The 17,979-nt window shown below is 45.6% G+C and overlaps 1 protein-coding gene and 1 long non-coding RNA gene across 4 annotated transcripts in view; one reads left to right on the forward strand and one right to left on the reverse strand.

Annotated features, from left to right (window-relative positions):
* LOC137525142 (uncharacterized) overlaps positions 1–17,979 on the forward strand; it is a 435,287-nt gene that overhangs the window by 285,403 nt on the left and 131,905 nt on the right. For 2 of the 3 annotated variants that reach the window (XR_011022871.1, XR_011022872.1), the window contains exon 5: positions 6,229–6,378. This is a non-coding gene — a long non-coding RNA (uncharacterized lncRNA). Of the gene's footprint in view, positions 1–6,228; positions 6,379–12,209; positions 12,410–17,979 lie in introns of those variants that run through there. The other variant, XR_011022870.1, reaches the window with a different exon arrangement.
* The window catches only part of IHH (Indian hedgehog signaling molecule), a 146,893-nt gene that overhangs the window by 116,609 nt on the left and 12,305 nt on the right, over positions 1–17,979 (reverse strand). The window lies entirely within an intron of this gene.

The raw sequence follows: 17,979 nt of genomic DNA on the forward strand, positions 1-17,979 counted from the left end.
CAGGTTTTGGTGCACCTTATCAATTGTTATGTATAGAGTACTTGGGGGGCCCAATGTAAAACTTGCACCGGGGCCCATAGCTCCTTAGCTACGCCACTGACTACTACTATCTTTCAGTAAAATTCCTCTTAATGTTTTGGCTGGATTTCCACTAGCCCAAACCCTCTCCATTTCCACTAGCTGCACCCCTCGCACAGCACACATGCAGGCTGTTCCTGCCTGTGCCTAGAAGTTGTAAAGACAAGCCGAAACATTGCTGGAAGTACACAGCGATCTCTGTAGACTCCCGGGGCCCCGCCTCCTCCCTCTGCGCTGCTACTGTGGATGTTTGCTTTGTACTTATTACATTTAGAGCACTTCATCTAATAACATCCATTTACATGATTCCATTAACTTTTTATTGGGCTTCAGAAAAGCTCCTGCCACCACGGGGTTGGTGTGAAAAGGGGGACTGGGTGACCCCGCAGAATGGGAAAGGTGTCTGGATGTTCCTTTCATTAAGTGTCAAATAAATATTTCACATACCTCTCTCTGGTATAACAGTTCCCAAATCCCCTCCAAAACATACACACCTCTCTAGCAGAGAGGGGGACATGCGGAGCGCTGCCGCTCCCTGGATTTTTCTGCAGCAACAAAACACTGAAAAAATGTATCACATCTATTCTTTCCAAGGGAGCGAGGGGAATTCCGAGCCCAGAAACTCTGCTTTTTTGTCAAGTAATCTTCACAGACTTCCAGTGTTACTGTTTAACAGCGTGACATACAGGAACTGTGTCCCGACCTACTCCCTGCTTCTGCTTCCCAGGCCAGGATGTAAAGGAGCGATGTAAGTGTGTAAGCTGGCCATGTAACATAAACCCAATACATTGTCAGAGAATTGATAACGGTGTCACAGCTTATAGGGTCGCTAAAACTCGGCCACAGGTGGAGGAATACTTAACTACTTTAAGACCGCCTCACGCCAATGGGCGTGACCGCGGCGGCCCCAGGACCGCCTAACGCCAAGTCCTGGGACTGCAGTTTCCCAGGGTACGGCTGCGCGCATGTGCGATCGTTCCCTGCCACTTCATGGAACGGAGTTCCGTGATTAGCCTGCCAGCCGCCGATCGTGGCTAGCAGGCTGCTTGTAAACGTAAGGGGAAAGAAATCCCATTTGTTTACGTGGTACAGCACTACGGTCTCCAGCAGCGATGCATGAGATCAACGATCTGATTGGCCGGGGATCACCGTCCTCTCATAGGCTGATGCGTATGAGAGGCGGAGAACAGGACGGATCGCCGTCCTGTTCAATTCTTCAGGCGGAGGGGAGGGAGGAAGGAGAGGGAGGGGGGTGGCGGCAATGAAAGCCTCTATGAGGCTAAGGGGAAAAAAAGTGACAGCGGCGATCGGACCCCTCCGGCAGCATGTCCCCTTAGGGACAAAAATAGGAGGTGAGTCCGATCGCCATATTTCTTAGCTGGGCTGTGCAGGAGGCTGAAAAGCCTGCACAGCCCACTACAGTAAAAAAGAGCCTGGTCTTTAGGGGGGTTTAACACTGCAGTCATCAAGTGGTTAAAGAGAAACCGTAACCAAGAATTGAACTTCATTCCAATCAGTAGCTGATACCCCCTTTTCCATGAGAAATCGTTTCCCTTTCCCGAACTGATCATCAGGGGGGTCTGTATGGCTGATATTGTGGTAAAACCCCTCCCACAGACTGATGTCTGGACTATGGTTCTGACATCACACTATGGGAGCCTTGTTGCATTGTGGGAAATAACAGCTGTTTCCAACTGGCAAAAAAAAAAAAAGCAAGCAGCATCCCCTTCCACTGACATCACCTGCCAGCAGTAAAAACATCAACATGTGATAAATGTCAGAATGTAAATCAGGGAGAGGAAAGATTTTACAATGGGCAAACACTGACTAAATCATTTGTATATAATTATTGAAAAAATGAAGCACTTTTTTATTACATTATTTTCACTGGAATTCACTGGAGCAACTGTAACAACCCCCCCCCCCCCCCCCCCGAGGGATACAGCAGTGTGTCAGCTGCTGCGCAGGTGCAATAACGGCTTTCTGAGCGGGCTCAGGCAGGAATAGTTGAGCCCAATCAGGTCCGCGTGAGTCGCCTGCACAGTAGAGGATCTGATCAGGCTCCGCTATTTCTGCTTGATCCCGATCTGAAAGACGCTACTGCTCCTGCGCTGGATCGCGGTAGATAAATATTTACCTCTCTGGCGTTTGGGGGCTGCCAGCGCTGGATCCCGGAGGGTGAGGAGGATGGGGAAAGCCTCATTAGGATCCAGACGCTTCCCCCTCCCAAGGTAAGTATCCCCCAGGGGGTGGGGGGTCATTACAGGTTTTCTTTAAAGCCCTGAAGCCAAAAAAGTGCCTCTAGGGAGAAGGAAGCCTCTGGGTCCTTCCCTCGTCCTCCTCTGCAGGCCCGTTCGGGCTTGTCGGCAGCTCACGCACATGCGCACTAGCACCTTCCTGCTTGCCTTTCTTAAGAAAAAGCCAGGCTGGATCGAGTTTGTGCTACTACATACAATAAGTGCAAACTGTCTGTGCAGTAGCACGGACTCGATCAGTCGCTATTTATGCTGGAGCAAGAGCGGGATGGTGCTAGTCCGCATGCGCAGGGAGGTCCCAGCACTGGAATAGGATGACGTATGACAAATAGAGAATGGCACAGAGAGCCTAATATAGTGTAGTATGTACTGGTAAGGATGAATTGATGATAGAGTAAGTATCTTTATACTCACAAGCCAGGGTTACCACTCAGGCAACCACTGTAGATGCAGGTGGGGAGATTAAGCCTGTCCCCACTCAGGGTTAAGAAGTCGCTCTCCGTAGTTCAGAAGAAAGGGGTAACACCCCTCCAGGGGAGGACTCGTATAGTACAAGATGAACAAAAACGCCAAAAGAGTATAAATAGATAAAACTTTTAAAACATGGGGAGACAGTGGTGGACCTCCCCCAAGTAGACACAAAATGTATTAATGTTTAAAACATAGAAAATGTATTGACATACTCCAAGGTTCTTTGCAATGCGTTTCGCAGGTATGACCTTGCTTCATCAGGCAATGGTGTAGGAGTATATGGCAAATGCAGGTCTCAGTCCCCCTCTCCAGGTAAGTATCCATGTTTTTCCTTGATAAAAGTCACAGGTTAATGTTGAGTGTTCCCCCTCAGTACGCCGGAGCAGCACGGTGGCTGGGCACTATTGCGTTTGTAGCACGTTTGAATCCCAGCCAAGACTATCTGCATGGACTTTGTATGTTCTCCCCGTGTTTGCGTGGGTTTCCCTTACATGTTCCAGTTTTCTTTCACATCCCAAAACAAACAGTCTAGGAGAAGAATCAGCTGCCTCATTTCATAAAACCTTGGCAGTAGAATTTGGTAGGGACATCAGATTGTGAATCGAGAGTGAAATAAACTGTTCAACGTACTCTATGAAATTACAATCAATACAATCATGTGAGCAAATCTGAATCAGGAACTTCTACAAGTCTCATATGAACCAATAGAAAAAAAAATGGGTTGTCAGTGTGCCTCCATTATCCTGCTCCGTCTTACAGGTATCCCCTACTTACAAACATGTTCCATTCCGGGAGATTGTTTGTAAGTTGAATTTGTTGGTAAGTTAAGTCATACAGTATGTTATACATGGTGGAATGTGGATAAACAATTTATTTTCAAGCAACTCTGCATTTAGATATTTAGTATTAACTATGTTTTCTGGTTGTTTTAAAGGACAACTGAAGCAAGAGGTATATGGAGGCTGCCATATTTAAGCTTTTAAGCAATACCAGTTGCCTGGCTGTCCTGCTGATCTCTAATACTATTAGCCATAGACCCTGAACAAGCATGCAGCAGATCAGGTGTTTCTGACATTATTGTCAGATCTGACAGATTAGCTGCATGCTTGTTTCTGGTGTTCTTCAGACACTACTGCAGCCAAATAGACCAGCAGAGCTGCCATGCAACTGGTATTGTTTAAAAGTAAATAATAATTTTACAGATAATCTACTACCTAATTCCAATAGTAAAGTATTGGTAATCTTTACCGATATTTCACTATGACCTAACCTAACCAACTCTAAGGCCTCGTTCACATCTACTCAGCGCAGATGGCAGTGGGATCAGAGCGCAACGCGTACAATAGCACATTGATGGGATCAGCTCTGCGCTTGCGGGCAAAATGCAGGCTGCAGTACGCAAGCGCATCGTACTGCTGTGCAGCGCAGTAGATGTGAACGGCAGAAGGGCTGTCTATGGCCTTTCTGCCGTTCCTGCGTCTCACCACGTCATACGCGCTTCCAAATGCACATGGAAGTGCGTATAATGTGAACGAGCCCTCACACAGAACCCTCCGCTACCGATGCCTAACCCTTAAGGTACACCTGTAATGAAAAAAGTGCCCCTGGGGGGTACTTACCTAAGAAAGGGGAAGTCTCTGGATGCAAAAGAAGCTTCCCCCATCCTTCTCAGCATCCCCGATCCAGCGCTGGCACCCCACGAACTGTCAAGAAATATAACAAGCCTGTGACGCACTTGTGGTTTTCTATTCGGGAAATAGCCACGTCAGTTCGTCCCTCTCTACTGTGCAGGCCTAGGCGGCTCGCTCCTGCGCAATATGGCAGACCAGATCCGGCTCAGCTTCTTCCGCTGGAGTCGAACGGAAAGACAATAGTGCACCTAGGGAATTTGACATCCGGTGCTGATTATTTACACCGCCCGCGTCCCCCGAAAAATATTTTTTTGATGGGAGGGTTGACAGGTTGGGGTGCCGAGCACGTTGCTGTCAATTTTGGAGGATTTGGGGGGAAAAGGAGTCATCAGGATGTGGATAGAGCTAACCATAATGAAACTCTACTCTATACAGTGCACATGGCTACTAATGACAGGCAACTTCTGAAGCACTAAACACATCCTGCCACCTCTCCCTGCTAATGTCCCAGCTGCAGTACAGCAATCATTCTCTCTACTCACCCTGCTGCTCTGCACATTCACTCACTCCCGGCTGTGTGTAGAGAGCAAGGAGACACATTGCCCACGGTACAGGAAGGGGAAGGGGTGTTACATCTAGTGCAGGAAGTAGTACAGTCCCCTGCACTGCCTGCTGCTATTTTCCCGAGTGTTACCCAAATTATGAAAAAAGGTCCCAGGCAGAAGAACACAGTGACTGATCACCACAGTGGCCCCCCTAGCCATGGCTGCACCCGGTGCTGTGAGCACCTGCAGCCTTATGGTAGGTATGCCACTGCCTGTGCGAGGTCCGTCACAAGTCAGTTACTTGAGCTCGCACTGACAGCAAGCTTGTCGGCGGATCTTATTGGGGTGCCAGCGCTGGATCGAAGATACTGAGAGACAGGGGAAGCTTCTTTAGGTTCCCCCTGTGGTGCCCAACCCTCCCCTCGTGGTGTCTAACCCTTAACTTCTCCCCCCGCAAAACCACGATTAACAGCATTACAGAGAAATGTTGGTGCCCGGAGGCTTCAACTGTGTGATTTTTGTATTTAGACTTCCTATTGCTGTTAAAAAATATTGTGCTCCTTTATTATACTGTGGGGCAAATGCTGCTAATAACATTGTATTCTATGCAGCGCCCTTTTTTAACCGCTTGCTGTACGCGCCCTTTTTACCTGCTTTGGTCTTGAATTTCCCCAGTATGTTCACAGTTTAAACCTGTAATGTGGTTACGACATATGGCCATTATAGATAGGAACAGTGCTCCACAAAGCTTTCCAATGTAAGCGGTCTTTGTGTACCTGGAGACTGAACCATGGGAGTCACCCACCCCTGAGAAATCTTTGCTTTAGGACTTCTAACAGGTCCTTCTGGCCCGCCTGAAATCCCGTCTCTAGAGTATTTCCTTATTGAACAACATGACATTCCACAGTAACGGTCAGAGATTTACCACTCTAGATAACAAGTCATATAGTTAAATCTATAACCTGGAAATTGGAAGCTGCATAACCTAGTCATTTGTCATATCATGCCTTAACTGTTGCATGGCCATCTCCCTTCTCTCAACAGACAGGTGACTTAGCTTTTCAGAAGGGCCAAGGTTGGTGAAGGGTCAGTGGCAGCAGATTGGTGACAAAATAATATCTATATTGGGCAGCTGGTGATCACCACACAAGTCAGGTCTCAAAGAACAAAAGTAAAAAAGGGTCAATATTTTTGAGAAAAATTACACATACGTAATTAACTTCTAAATTGCATATAATTTTTCTACAGTTCCATTGACTTGCTTTGAAAAATGAATTGGAAATCACACCAATTTGACCAAATTGGTTGGATATTGCTACCATGGGTGACAGTGCTGGAACGGGCACCGGGAGAGGAGAGGGAAGGCTCTATAGGACCCAGAGCCTACCCTCTCCTTAGGTAAGTATCTGGCTGTTTTTTTTTTTGTTTGTTTTTTTTTATTGTTCCCATTGACTTTAAAGGAAACCAGAGATGAACGCTTTGGCACAAAATAAACACATCCCCCGATAGAGTAAAAAAAAAAAATACTATACCTTCTATTTTCGCCGCTCTGGTGTGCCATTTTTTGTGGGGTTTTATTTTGTTTTTTTTACTATAACTCCATGCAAAACACAGTTCACCAGAAAAGCATATTATTTAGTGGGCTGTGTGCAAAATGAAATCACCATTTCTAAAAACCTCTTATGACTAACAAATATAGATTTTAAAAAATTCAATTTTCCCCGGCATCAGCAGCTCCTCCCATCTCATAATAGCTCTCTGTGATGCTGCCAGCATACATAGCAGGAAAGCAGAGCCACAATGGTGCAGGCTTGGGTTTGAAAAGATATCAGAGAAGACAGACTCGGCTATAATGATTCCTGAGCAAAGCCAGACTGAATGCTCAGTTGGGGATTTTATAAGGGCTGATAACAAGCAGGCTGAGCAGTGAAGAATGAAACAGAAAGCAGGGTAGGTGTTTTCTCTAACGTTCACACTGATATACAGGTCCTTCTAAAAAAATTAGCATATTGTGATAAAGTTCATTATTTTCTGTAATGTACTGCAAAACATTAGACTTTCATATATTTTAGATTCATTACACACAACTGAAGTAGTTCAAGCCTTTAAGGCCCCGTTCACACTTGCGGTTGTTTGCCAAACGGACCGGATGACCTGACCGGATCCGGACCGGATCCGGATCGGAACCGTACGGTTCTGATCCGGATCCGATCCGGATCCGGTCAGGTTGCATCAGGTGTTCATCAGGATGCGATCCGGATCCGTTTGGCAAAAGTAACGTAAAAAACAAAAAAATGTTGGGGTCTGGGAGGTCAGCAGAAGGGGGACCTGTGGAATCAGGCCCTCTGCTGTTTAGCACTCACCTCCACCTGCGACATGCTGCCAACATCTCCGGATCCGGATCCAGCTGTGCTGCTCCACTCCAAAATGCTTGCCCATGTGTCCCCATCCAATATCGCCGCAACAATCCGCATAGGAAGTGGGGTAGAACATCCGGATTTCTCAGCCAGTGTGTTGTGCGCTCTCCAGTTCCCATTGGTTTGTATTGGCCGGATGGTGCAGTCCGGCTCCGCCCCGGATACGGCTGCCGGAGGAGCCGGATCAAAAAATAGCGCATGTTGGAACGGAGTCCGGATCCGGCCCGGATCCGGTCCGGCTCCGGTCCGGCAGAACGGACGCATGTGAACGGACGCATAGGCTTTCATTGCTATGCCGTGCGTCCGTTCCGTCCGTTCTGCAAGCGGTGCGGCTCCGGCACGGCGATTCCGGACGGCCACCGCTAATGTGAACCGGGCCTAATTGTTTTAATATTGATGATTTTGGCATACAGCTCATGAAAACCCCAAATTCCTATCTCAAAAAATTAGCATATCATGAAAAGGTTCGCTAAACGAGCTATTAACCTAATCATCTGAATCAACTAATTAACTCTAAACACCTGCAAAAGATTCCTGAGGCTTTTAAAAACTCCCAGCCTGGTTCATTACTCAAAACCGCAATCATGGGTAAGACTGCCGACCTGACTGCTGTCCAGAAGGCCATCATTGACACCCTCAAGCAAGAGGGTAAGACACAGAAAGAAATTTCTAAACGAATAGGCTGTTCCCAGAGTGCTGTATCAAGGCACGTCTGTGGGAAGGAAAAAGTGTGGCAGAAAACGCTACACAACGAGAAGAGGTGACCGGACCCTGAGGAAGATTGTGGAGAAGGACCGATTTCAGACCTTGGGGGACCTGCGGAAGCAGTGGACTGAGTCTGGAGTAGAAACATCCAGAGCCACCGTGTACAGGCATGTGCAAGAAATGGGCTACAGGTGCCGTATTCCCCAGGTGATGCCACTTTTGAACGAGAAACAGCGGCAGAAGCGCCTGACCTGGGCTACAGAGAAGCAGCACTGGACTGTTGCTCAGTGGACCAAAGTACTTTTTTCGGAGGAAAGCAACTTTTGAATGTCATTCGGAAATCAAGGTGCCAGAGTCTGGAGGAAGACTGGGGAGAGGGAAATGCCAAAATGCCTGAAGTCCAGTGTCAAGTACCCACAGTCAGTGATGGTCTGGGGTGCCATGTCAGCTGCTGGTGTTGGTCCAATGTGCTTTATCAAGGGCAGGGTCAATGCAGCTAGCTATCAGGAGATTTTGGAGCACTTCATGCTTCCATCTGCTGAAAAGCTTTATGGAGATGAAGATTTCATTTTTCAGCACAACCTGGCACCTGCTCACAGTGCCAAAACCACTGGTAAATGGTTTACTGACCATGGTATTACTGTGCTCAATTGGCCTGCCAACTCTCCTGACCTGAACCCCATAGAGAATCTGTGGGATATTGTGACGAGAAAGTTGAGAGACGCAAGACCCAACACTCTGGATGAGCTTAAAGAGACACTGAAGCGAAAAAAAAATTATGATATTATGATTTGTATGTGTAGTACAGCTAAGAAATAAAACATTAAGAGCAGATACATTAGTCTTATTGTTTCCAGTACAGGAAGAGTTAAGAAACTCCAGTTGTTATCTCTATGCAAAAAAACCATTAAGCTCTAAGACTTTGAAAGTCTTGGAGAGGGCTGTTTTCTGACTTTTTGTTATCTCAACTGTTCCTGAACTATTTACTTTTTCTCTGCCAGAGGAGAAGTCATTAGTTCACAGACTGCTCTGAAAGAATCATTTTGAATGCTGAGTGTTGTGTAATCTGCACATATTATAGAATGATGCAATGTTAGAAAACACACTATATACCTGAAAATAAAAATATGAGAATATTTTCTTTGCTGCTAATCTTCTAGTAATTATTCATAGTAGACAACCAATTCACTATATCATATATATTTTTTCGCTTCAGTGTCTCTTTAAGGCCGCTATCGAAGCATCCTGGGCCTCCATAACACCTGAGCAGTGCCACAGGCTGATTGCCTCCATGCCACGCCGCATTGAAGCAGTCATTTCTGCAAAAGGATTCCCGACCAAGTATTGAGTGCATAACTGAACATAATTATTTGAAGGTTGACTTTTTTTGTTTTAAAAACACTTTTCTTTTATTGGCCAGATGAAATATGCTATTTTTTTGAGATAGGAATTTTGGGTTTTTATGAGCTGTATGCCAAAATCATAAATATTAAAACAATAAAAGGCTTGAACTACTTCAGTTGTGTAATGAATCTAATATATATGAAAGTCTAATGTTTTTCAGTACATTACAGAAAATAATGAACTTTATCACAATATGCTAATTTTTTGAGAAGGACCTGTTTATGGTAAAATACATGAGGGTGCTTCATCTCTGGTTCACTTTAAGTGTGAACCTTGCTTAAAATAAACATATTGCCAGACTGATAATATGTTGAAAACTCCACACAATCTCGGCAGCCAGTCTCAGGTACTATATGGGCCAGGCTATTCCAGGGAGTGACGTGTACACTGTCTATATGTGTTTGTCTGTTTCTGAAGAACCTGCCTTTGCCTTTTGCCCTGTGCCTGTCTGTCTTATATGCTTCTGTAGATGAACTTTGACAGCAGATCTGCTACGGCAGCTAATAATTCACTTCCTTGTTTCATCAGCAAACGGCCAGTCCTTTTATTGCCTATTGTGATTGAAAGTGGAACTTTCCAAATCATATTGCTCCTCAGGAAGTTAGTGCTCCATCACAACAGACCGTGGAACCATAAATATTCTACATGATAAGCAGTCAAGATCCTCCTCACATGACATATTCTCAGCAGCCCTTATATAACCTATACTTACCTACACTGCATTGGGCTACAAGACTGCTCACTGTGGGGTCCAGGGTATATTTGTTTTATTACGGTTTTGAAGAGTGGCCAGGATCAGATTTCTGATGTCCCCTGATGGGGATTGTGGACTAAACTCTCGAGTGGCATTGCAGGGCAGAGGTGGTGCAGATTGCGTTGCTCGTTTGCAAGCGAGTGACGTGTTCTGTTGCATGCGGTTGACAGAGCAGGGCGGGAGTGATGTCACAAAGTGGGAGAGGTAAGTGAGGAGAACAATGCTCTTAGTCAGAGTGATCCAGGACGGATCGCTGGTGATCAATCGAGAAGTGCCAGGGCCTGCCATACACAACACGCTGGATTCTCACCATTATCGGACGCCCCGGCTGAGTTTCATCTAGCGTGTATAAAGCTTAATTTTTGTCAGGATCCCGAATAGTGATTATTAATTGCCTAACTACTAAACGTCCGCCTCATGCCAATTGGCGTGAGCACGGCGGTAGCCCCAGGACTGCCTAATGCCAATTGGTGTGCAGTCTTAGGGGCATGTGTTGCTGGGAATCGCACATCACAGCTTCAGTGATGGAGTTCCACTCCGCCGTCAGTTTCCAAGCGGCGATTGCAGCTAGGGACTGTTAGACAGCAAAACTGCCATCTATTTACACCGTACAGCGCTGCGATCTATGGCAGCGCTGTACTGGGGACAGCCGTGTGACATGGCTGTCCCCTTTGGAGGCAGGGAAGCGATCCGCTAAAGCCTATGACAGCCAATCACGCTGATTGGCTGGTGGGGGGAGGGAGGGCGACGATTTAAAAAATAAATAGGCATTTTTATTTTAAAAAAATAAAAATATTTATATAAAAATAAATAAACATCCCAGCAGGGATCACAGCCCACCAGCAGAAAGCTCTGTTGGTGGGCAGAAAAGGGGGCGGGGTCACTTGTGTGCTGAGTTGTATGGCCCTGCAGCGAGGCCTTAAAGCTGCAGTGGCCTTAATTGTAAAAAATAGCCTGGTCACCTAGGGGGGTGTAAGCCTATGGTCCTCAAGTGGTTAATAAGGTACTGTCCACACTGAACCCTGCTAGTTGTCATTTCTTACTTATCAGGTGACAATGCAAAAAATAGAATCACTATCCCTATCGTCCCAATGCAGGAAATGCATTAATATTGATTTTTCAGCAACTTCTACAGGAAAGTACAAGAGATAGCATGTGAGGTACAGAGATATCTTAATTTAGGACCTCTTCACACAGAAAATCACAAAACTCAATTGCAGTGCAAAGCGATTGTGATTTTAACTTGCAATTTTTATTTTTTGCATTTTTCTCTTTTTTCTTTTTATTGGATACATCTGCAAATTCAGCAGGACCAGCATTTGCATCTTACATAAAATGAATCACGCTCAGAGTGGAAGGGGTGTATGCAATAAACTGCGCCGAGCAGAATTACGTGCGTAAAGTTTTACTGCAGAATGAGTAGTGTGTGATGATGTCATGTATCGCATTCTGCTCTACTCATCATGCAAAGACATAACAACAAAAGTTGTTTAGGTGATACCTTTAAAGGGAACCAGAGATGGTGATATGTAAAAGAAGTTATACATACCTGGGGCTTCTTCCAGCCCCATACGCGCTGATCGATCCCACGGCGCCATCCAGCGCTGCCCACAACTACGAGAACGGGCTCTCGACGCTGATGTCATCGGAGCCGGGCTGCGCTGGAGAAGTGCGCCCTCTATGTATCTCTCCATACACTGCTGCAGAGATACGCAAAGAGCGCACCTCTGCTACGCTTAGACTGGCCCCGACTGACGGAACAGCGGGGAGCCGGTTCTCGTAGCTGCGGGCAGCGCTGGATGGCGGCGTGGGATCGATCAGCGCGTATGGGGCTGAAGGAAGCCCCAGGTATGTATAACTTATTTTTCTCCTTCAGCTATGGTTCCCTTTAATGACTAACTGTACAAAATTTCTTTGCAAGCTTTCAAAACCTTAAGTTTCTTCTTCAGGCATTATACAGAACTGGATCAGAAATAAGCAGCATCCTCTGGTTGGTAGGCTTAGGAGGGGAACAACGCACTCAGCTGAGACAATCTGGCACTCCAGATCTTTGGCCCGATGCAACAGACCGGCTGTAGCTACATGCAGGTAGTCCCCGACTTACGAACGCCCGACTTACGAACAACCTGCTGATACAAACGGCATGTATTCTCTGTTTCCATGGGAACAAAGCAAAAACATTTTTTCAAATTGGACTTGTAGTTTTTGAGAAAATCGATTTAAAAAAAAACCAAAGAACAAAATGCCTTTTAAACTTGTATAAACAGGTACAAAGGGCACAGGTGACACCGAGAGGGACACTGGAGGCACAGCGGGGCACAGAGGAAGTAGAGGGGACAGAGATGGCACAATGTTCCGACTTAAGAACAGATTCAAGTTAAGAACGAACCTACAGTCCCTATCTCGTTCGTTAACCGAGGACTACCTGTAGTTACATAGTTGGGTTGAAAAAAGACGAGCTCAACCAGAAACATGCTAGATTCTAGAGCTCTGTCTGTCAGGGCTACCTCTGGCGAATTTAGTATAATGTGGTCAAAAGCAAAGTTGTTGCCACACACCTCGTGGTTTATGGGTGATTAACTAGGTACTCTGGTTGTGCAACAATAGCCCCCGCAATCGCACAGTGGCTATAGGGGCCTGCTCTTCCTCCTCATCTTGTGCAAAGTAGGCACAAGAAGCGTTGTTTAATTCACCTAGTCCGCGCGGCTCTTTATCGTGCATGCATGAGCGTTCTGGCGCATGCGCAGTACAGAGCCAACCAGTCTTTAGCAGTACTCAAGTGCTTCGGAGGGATCATGGAGGCTGCAAATCTGACCAGGGAACATTGCTGGAACAAGGACACATAGAGAGGAGAGGCTCTATGAAATCCAGTGCCTTCTCTTTAAATAGGTATATATTTTTTTCAAATTCCTTATCATAGGTATTTTTTATTATTTCGCTACAGATTTGCTTTAAACAGGGATTCTAGCCAACTTCAACCCATACAACGCAGGCCGATTCCTGATCAATTTCATGCTGAAATCAATGTGGAATGGGCCTTGTGCGCCGCCACACCATCTCCCCAATGTGTAATGAGCTACTCCTGGTGCTCAGGTCTATATACATTAAGTAAAAACAACTGATGTCGGCACACCAATAAGCTGAAATATGCATTTTTTTTAATTGTGATATAAAAATCATAATCCAAAGTTTCGGAACGACCATGCGTCCCTTTATCAAGGTATTGCAGTCAAACCAGTATCTGCTGGTTCAAAGGAACTGCACTCAACAACAGGCGATGCGCATTGGCCTCAATTCACTAAGCAGTTTAGACTAGTCTACTGATGGTTTTTAGTCTACTGATGGTTTGGTCAGTTGCATCAAAGGGGAATTCACTATTACCAAATGTTTTAGACCTGTTTTTAGACCTGGTTTAAACCATTTGGTAATTAGATGGGTAAAGCAGGGATATGATCAAAAGATGCAAGTCACAAACAAGTAGCTATGACTGACATCCTTCTCCTTTGATGAGCTCTCCTCTGCATACAAATAATCTCCTGCATAATTAATTCAAAAGGTTCCATCCACATCTAAAATACCTCACAGAATTACTCTACCTACAGAAATCAGCTGGTCTAATCTCTGTCAGGAAAAGTGGGCGTGGTTACTCCTTGTTTGCCTTTGTGAATTGTGTAATTACTGAATGTTAGACCAGGTCTAAAAACAGGTCTAAAACATGATTACACCAAACCATCTGTAGACTAAAAACCATCTGTAGACTAAAGGTCCGTACACACGCCGGACTTTAGGCAACGACGGGTCCGTCGTTGCCTCCCGCTGGGTGGGCGTGCCAGCGACAGTCCGGCGTGTGTACGCTCTGTCGTCAGACTGATACGGCTGTTTCTGAGCGATCCGCCCGGCGGATCGCTCAGAAACAGCCGTATCAGTCTGACGACAGAGCGTACACACGCCGGACTGTCGCTGGCACGCCCACCCAGCGGGAGGCAACGACGGACCCGTCGTTGCCTAAAGTCCGGCGTGTGTACGGACCTTTAGTCTAAACTGCTTTGTGAATTGAGGCCATTATCTCCTGATGTCGAATGCTATGCCTATACATTACCTGTCTGCTGCTTGTCCGCCGCTGGCTCCGGGCGTACTCCTTGCTTCATACATGCCCCATGTGGCTGGCAGCGTACGGAAGGCGAGACGGCATTGGTGGTCTTGTTGCATTTGTCACTAGTCCCGATATCGCTCGCATTACCACCGCACACACGATCAAGCAAGTTGGCCCTACATCTTGCTGCGTGTCTGACCGATTAATGCCACCAATTTTGGCCTGAAATTGGTTGCACTGTCGATTGGGCATGTACTTGGCGGCACCGATTTTCATCTGATTCCGATTATAATAATCAAATCGGATGGTTGATCAGCCTCCAAGTTGCCTGATGTATGGCCACCTTAAGGCGTACAATCTAATGAATCAGAAAGCACTCCACTGGGGAATAACTTGCGTTTAATTTAGCTGGTAATACACAACATGTTTTGGGATTACTCCCTTCCTCAGGTGTACAAACCAGACAGAACACAGCACCACTATAACAATCATAGCAACCATATACCACACCCTAAATGATGAAACCACACTCTCATGCACAATCTTATTGCTAACCCATTAGGGTCTCAACCTCAAACACACTACACATTAGTGTCTACCCACTAATGTACCTGGTAGCACATTGTATGCGCAACATGTCTACCTGTAATGTGTCATTAGCATACAAATGTGTCTTTAGCATACAATCTTGTATTCAGTCCAAAAAAATAAGAGATGATGGGCATCAACTGCATAAAAACCCTTTATTGTGGTGGGTAGACACAGTGGTTTACAGCAGTGGGGGGAAAAAGAGATGTCTGACAGCTGTTTCGCAGAGATGAATTCTGCTTCTTCAGAGACAAAGAAGAAGCAGAGTTCATCTCTGCGAAACAGCTGTCAGACATCTCTTTTTTCCCCCCTCTGCTGTAAACCAATGTGTCTACCCACCACAATAAAGGGTTTTTGTGCAGCTGATGCCCATCATCTCTTATCTTTTTGGACTGCAATTTGAACGTTTGTGGAGCACGCTGCAGGTAAGACCACTTGTGGTTATATCCTCCTTGCAGCATTTTGGTGCCAGTGCTTTGTTTCTTTATCTTGCACAATCTTGTATTCGCATACAGTTTGGTAGTAGCATACATTTTGCATTAGCCTACAATTTTCAAGTCCAATTTGCAGGAAACAGGATCCAGGCACCAATAGGTTGCAATGCAGTCACTGTGATTTATTTCAACCTCATTCACATACAGATAATGGCAATAACAGTGGCCTGACAGCCGTTTCGCGAGATACACTTGCTTCAGTTGGTCTCTGAGGAAGTAAGTGTATCTCGCCAAAAAAGGCCATCATCTGTATGTGTATTTTAGTAAGAGGGCTTTTTGGTCCTTTGTAGCCCCTTACACGCTCCTTGGAGTTCTGGTTCACCACGAGCTTGCTGGGTAATCTGTAACTACTATATGTACTGTAGCTACATTTATCTCACCATGTTAACTGCCAGGCAGTTGAAGTATGCTTCAAAGGCTTCAATCCACAAAGCATTTGTGGTAATGCAGAAAACAGCTGATTTTACCGAACATTTAGTGAAATGGCAATTCACTAAGGCTGTTAACACATGGCAAGCTGTAATTTCTGACCAGTGAGGTAAATTACCAACTTGTGCAGTAAATACCGCAACACATGTCAGTAAATGTCAATTCACAAACATTAGAGCATGCAGTAAAGCCAAGTGAGCTGCTCGTTATTTACCTCCACCTCTGATCTGTCGGAAACTAGCAATTAACATGCGATAGCATTGGCAGACAGCAGAGAGCAGAAAGCCAACAGGAAGAGCTTGCTCTCGTGCTTTTCACCCCATTTGATCCGAGGGACTTGCATGTGGGATTTCAGAATGGCACAGAAAGAGAAAGAGATATGCAAATGGGCTTTTCTGCATCACTTTAGATGTGGAGTGATACACAGAGGAGAGACCTCGAGTGCCATCTAAGCCCATCTAAAGGAATGCAGGAAGCATTTTCCTCTGTAACAAGCTGGCACAGGAACAGCTAATGCGGGTCAGTCTGCACAGCTTGTTGCAGAAGCCTTCTTTACTTTCCACTACATGCCGAACAGGGCTTGGTGAATTTAATAATTTTTCAGTAAATTACCGAACTTCTACCCCACCTGTGAAAATCTTTGTGAATTTGAGGTCTGCACAAAATGAATAAAGTACACAGGCCAAGTGTTACTGTATGTTGCAGTAAAAAAAATGCTTTTTTTTAAAAGGAACTCAGCTTCTAGCTACGTACAGCCTGGATAATTGATATTAGAAATGTTCATGCATGATCACTTCTAGTGACAGTTAATCTCCTACCAGAGAACGGATGAGCTGCTTGGCTCATACAAAGTAGTCCGTTTTGCCCTACAGAAGGATTGGGAAAGACGAGGAGAAATCCCACTGCAGTTTGCAGTAAGTAGTATCTAAAGTAGTATCAGCTGAGTAGTATCCAAAGATGCCCATGGACAATACAGTCTTGATTTAACGATCCTACCACATCTGACAGATTACCTAAAGTGTCCATTAAATCTATGGAGACTTTCACACTTATTGCCGCGCTGCACCAGAAGTATCCGATGATGGACGACGCAAGGGCAGCAGCGTGTTACCGCAAGCACCGCGCTTAATGCACAGTGTTTGGGGTAATAGAAGTCTATGGGCTTGATTCACTAAGGCAAATAGCTCGCCTTATCAGTTATCTGTGTTAACATGCCTTATCCGAGTTAACACGCCTTGTCAGAGATAACATGCTTTATCAACGTTAACACTCCTTATCAGAGTTACATAGCAAGGGCTACGAACCCGCAGGGGCTCAGGGCAGGATGAGGGGAGCTCTCGTCATTGCCAATTAGCAGGCACAAGTTTGTAGTGCTCGTTATGCTACTCTGATAAGGCGTGTTATCTCTTATAAGGCGTGTTGACTCGGATAAGGCATGCTATTAGTCTTAGTGAATCAAGCCCTATGGGTGATGCACGTAGTGTAAATGATGGACCAACGGGATCCCAGTGACTTACTTCCTGTGCAGCATGGAGTACATTACTGAGCGGGGGGCGGTGCTATGCATATGACCCTGTCACCACACTCTGCTGTAGGGTCATATGAGTGAGTTTTTTTGTGGTACGATGTGGCAGGAGCGCCGCATCCCAGAGCAATGTAAAAAGCAAGTGTAAAAACTGCCTCTAGGTGATAGGTTTTCTGAGTGAAAGCCATCATGCTGCTGTAGTCTCTGCATGTCATACAAGCCTGGGTCCTCCTACTAAATCTAAATGTGCTATTCCGGCAGCAGAACTACAAATCCAGTGTTCTCAGCTGGCGGAGTATATGAGGACATTCAGCCCTTCTCAAGCTCTTGCACAACAAGCAGCCTCATTTAGAAAATTAGTGCAGTCTGCAGTCACTCCGGACCTCATATTAAAACACTACTCCAAAGGGAAATTATTCATGTCATGTCTTGCAACCAATCATATTACTGAAATCATTCTCAAAATAAAGCTTCATACACAATTTAGACTATAATCGCATGAATCGGCGACAAAATGACCAATCGTTACACGATTGTGTACAAAAATCTCACAAACAATCATTGGCCTTGATTCACTAAACAGCGCTGTT

The sequence above is a fragment of the Hyperolius riggenbachi genome, chromosome 7 (assembly GCF_040937935.1).
Source record: "Hyperolius riggenbachi isolate aHypRig1 chromosome 7, aHypRig1.pri, whole genome shotgun sequence".
NCBI lineage: Eukaryota > Metazoa > Chordata > Amphibia > Anura > Hyperoliidae > Hyperolius > Hyperolius riggenbachi.